Source organism: Charadrius vociferus, unplaced genomic scaffold (assembly GCF_000708025.1).
Source record: "Charadrius vociferus isolate BGI_N301 unplaced genomic scaffold, ASM70802v2 scaffold1168, whole genome shotgun sequence".
Lineage (NCBI taxonomy): Eukaryota > Metazoa > Chordata > Aves > Charadriiformes > Charadriidae > Charadrius > Charadrius vociferus.
Window position 1 is genome coordinate 159,685 of NW_009661376.1, and position 4,586 is coordinate 164,270.

The window sequence follows — 4,586 nt, forward strand, 5'->3', positions numbered from 1 at the left end:
ACGGAGGACGGTGACGGCAGGCAGCCCCAGTGCGCTCCATGGCTTTGTGTTGCCCCTCACAGCCTCCCCCTCCTTCTCCCTCGGTCCTTTTGAAGCTGCAGCTGTGAACAAGATGTTTGCAAGGGTGAGGCGCAGGAGCGGCGTGTTTGGCGCATTGAATAAAGATGGGGCTGAAAAACACCTTCTCATGTGGCTGTTTGATGTGAAGGGCAGCGCTGAATTCATTAGGAGCGCTGCCAGGCATGCTCCGCCGTGGGAGCCTCAGCCGGTGCCCCGGCGGTTGGAGCAACAGGCGCTGACACCCCGCGGACGTGACACCCCGTGCACCAGCACACGCTTACGTGTGGGCACGGCGGTGCATGGCGGCCGCACTGAGGCACACGTGGGTGCGTGGGGCCCGAGCGGTGGGCAGTCATGCATGCTCCGCGCGCCGGCCGGCCCCACGCGTCCCACCAAACCACAGCAGAGCACGCAGCTGTGGAGAACGCAGCACCTGCACAAACCCAGCAGATAACCCGCACGTGCCGGGGCCCTTGTCCACCCCACAGCCCCCCATCCCTCCGGGGGCCCTCACGCTCCCCCCGTCTGCCTGGCGCTGGATGCCAGATGTACGTCAGGACGGAGGGGCGCGCGGTGCAGGGCGGCCGTGGGAGACGTGTGGGACGGCGGCCCTGTGCCCCTCTAGTCCCGCCGCCACTGCATCCCGCAGCTCCAGAAGGATGCAGCGTTTTATCATCCTGCAGGGCTGACAGGCACCAGAATTAATGAGTTCCTCATCAGCTCTGCTTCATTTAGCTCCCTCCTGGAGTCACCAGCTCAGGGTGACACGCACACACGCAGCCCCCCAAGCAGCATCCGAGGCCGCTCCTTGGCAGCGGGGCAGGGGGGGATGTTTGCGGGGGGTGCCCGGGAACACGTGTGTGTGCATGCACAGGTACACACGTGTGCGCACGGGCCGAGGGCTGGCAGAGACAGTTCCAGGGCTGGAAGGGGCTCAACCCCCCCAGCTGGGGGGACAGGGGGTTCCTGGGGCTGCACTGCCCCATGGCACAGGGGACACATGGACCCAAACCCAGGCAAGGGTGGTCTCCGTGCACCCCTCATCAAGGCTGGAAGGAAGAACCTGCTTTTAATTACCCGACACCAGCAAGAAACACTTGTGGGCAGTGCTAGCAAGGGAACAGGGAAGGGAGAGCATCCTCTGCTGATTACAGCGTTTTAATTCCATGATTAGCCCCCGGCACCGAGGGGCTGCTCTGGAGAGCAGGTGAGGCCGGGCAGCCCACAACGGGGCACCTGCAGAGCTTTTTTAAGGCCCTTACGAAAGGGGCTACTTCTGTGCCGTGGCCACGTACCGGCTGGAGCGGGCAGTGGGGTCAGAGGGGTGCAGGCAGCCCTGTCCCCGTGCCTCCCCAGGCCGGGGCTTCATCTGCTCTGTGCAACAGCAGGATGCAATGCTGCAGGGCAGGAGGGATAACCAGGAGGACTTCGTACTGTCTTGTCCTTGTCGGCATGGTTTGCATTTCTGATCAGGCTTGTCCCACACCTCCTTTCTCCAGGACAGTCTGGGGTCAGACTGCTGACGAGAGCCCGGGCAGGGCCATGCCTTTGGCTGTAGGGAAGTGATGCTGGTGGGAGTGAAATCAAAGCAGGAGTTTAGGTGGCGGTGGATGCCTCTGCGTCCATCGGTGTACACACTAGCATGTGGGTTTTTTTCTTTTCTGTTTTTCTTTGCAAGCAGCAGTTATAGTTGTTATTTACACAGCACTTCAATGCGGGCAATAAGGTAGGGAAATCATGGGACAGGAACTCACCCATAGCGTATATTTCAAATATAGGAACTTCACTGGATGTGGGATCAATCCCACCAGCACCAAAGCAAAGGGTCTGTCGGGGAGGCTGCAGTCTGGGAGGGTCAAGAGGGTATCGCATGATCCGCCAGCGAGCTGACAGCGTGTCCCTCTGTTGTTGCCGGAGAAGCTTTGTGCAGCTTTGCCATTCCCCTTGGCTCTAATTCTGGCCGTTATCACACCAGCGGAGTCTGCTGGCAAAAAGAAAACATGCCGTGTCTGTTCTCTTGGTGCTGGCCTTTTCAGAAAGTCGACATCTTGAAAGGATTTACCATCCCACGGCTGGTTCATTTGGCAGACCGTGCCGATGCGAAGGCTGCATAACTGCAAACCCTTGACTCCGCTGACAAGTTACATCGTCCTGCCCGCACCTGCGATGCCATCCCGTATTCCAGCACGTGGGATGGCAGCCTGGGTATTACCTGACTTGCAGGACTAAACCCTACTGTGTAAGCCCGGCAGCTGCACTGAATTTCCCACTCCCATGGCAACGTCATAAAATCAATAGTTTGTCAAGAGGGCATTGAAGGTGAATGTATAAAGTTATAGATTGTTGCAGGAGGGAGGGAAGAGGAAATAGTGTCCATTTGGGATGCAAACGCAGGCACAATAAATAATTCCAGAAGCCGTGAGCAGTGAGGCTCCAGCATTGCGGTCTTTCCAAGACCTCACAACTGTCAGAAAGACGAAATTTTGAATTGGACCAGGCTGCTGTGACAGGGCTGTGGTATCGTCAACTCTGAGAAGGGTAAGGTCAGTAACAACTGGATTGGACGTTACAGGGACATTCCCCACAGACAGCTCATCACTGCAATGCAGTTAAGAGCCAATGTCTACCCCGCAAGAGAATGGTTAGCACAGGGTCAGCCGGAATCCCAAGTTAAGACCTGTTGGTGGTGTCATGCTGAGAGTGAGACTTGCTCACGCATAATCGTGTGCTGCCCTGAGGTGCAAGACGCCAGGAGCAAAAGGCGCCAAGGGTGGGATCCGGGAGAATGGTCTGTGTTTCACGAGCCGCTCCCACGGGACCACTGAGAAGAGTGCTGAAAGCCTGGCTGAACATTTGGGAAGGGTTCTCAGGCACTGGTGGTTGATATAACCATCAGGTGCAAAAGTATCTACTCACATCTGTAGATATTGCACACATTTTTGTAAGCCCCACGGAGACATTATATAATAAAGTATTTTGACTGTAAATAAACTATATTTGTGGGTTGTGAAGTCAGGAGGGAGGGAGGGAGGAAGGATAATAGGTAGAAGAAGGGAACCCTGTAGCCATGGCGCCTCACCTTAACCGCCCATCCCATCACTGGCCTTACTCGGGCGGGCAGGCTGCCTTAGCTACCCTGGAAAAGGACAGTGTAAATTGTATGTGTTCAATAAATAGCTGACAGCATCAAGAAACCAGCATGTTTTAGAAGTATAAACACTTGTCTGAAAACCTAAACTAGTATGTTATTTGCGAGTAGCATAGCTCCATCTAGCATTCATGAAAACGGATGCTTCTCTAAAGCTTAATTCATAACTATTTTGTTAAGTGTTATAAACTTCTGTCTGTTAACAGCCACAGCCAACAGGAATCCGTGTGTTTCTTTATAGTCAAAGCTTGTACCTACAGCTCTGTCGCCTCCTCCGCATTTAGACCATCCTTCACTCTGCAGATGTCTGCCTCATGGCAGGACACATCCGGACACAAACCTCTGCTTTCCCTGGGCAGGGGTCAGTCCTTTCCCAATACTGATATAAATTTTTTTCCTGTCAAAATTGCTTTTTGAGCCCATGTAAACTCTTCTATATCTACAACCCCTTGTGGCTAAACACCCCATTGCTGAACTGTGAAAAAGTATTCGCTGTTTGTCTCGGGGCTGTAAAGCTTTTCCAAGAAGCAGCACTGCTTACCGGGTAGAGTACAGGCGGAGGAGAGAAAGGAGGGCAAGACCTAGGTTCCCCCCAGTTTTGCAGCCAAATCGACCCTGGATTCAGCCAAAGCCACTTCACCCTTCTATGTTTTGTCATCTTTGTCCACAGAGCAGTGATTTTAAACCAGAGTGCTTTTGGAGTGTCGTGACTAACCACTTGCAAACACCTGGAGAGTCTAAGCCACCCTCTATTCCAATGCCCTTCAGATTTTTTAAAGGCCTTTGAAAATTCCAAAATACTGAACGTCAGGTGCTAAAATCTCTGAGTTACTGTGCTGATGCGGGGCTGCCTTTGCGCACACACTAACTGTTCTGCAGCCCGCCACCACAAACAGTGCTGTCTGCGGAGCCCGGTGGTGGCTGCAGGATGGAGAACCACTGCATCTGGTAATTCTGAGGACAGAAATTAACATTCTAGGAAATGAAAGTGTCTACTGAAAAGAGTTTCACCACTCCCTCAGGGAAGCGCAGTCGCTTGGAGAGACTCAGCCTGGCAGTTGTCACTGCAATCATTAAACGGAGCAGCAGAAGTTGGCACAAATGCTGCTCCGGGTCAGTAGAGCTGAGCTCCTGGCACGGCACTCAAATAATGAGTAGAGCTGGGCAATTGTCATGAAGAATTAAATTTTCCGCAAGGAGTCCTTCCCTCCAAATGTTTGGGAGGGAGAAGCTGGCTCTGCGAGGCCAAGGGAGAGCTCATATCAAGGTGTGAACGGGAGTTCACGCTGCAGCCTGCCCTGCGCAGCCGGACTGCGGCCTCTGCGGGTTTGGGTACCGAGCACTTGTGGGACGGGCACAGCCATTTGGGGGTAACCAG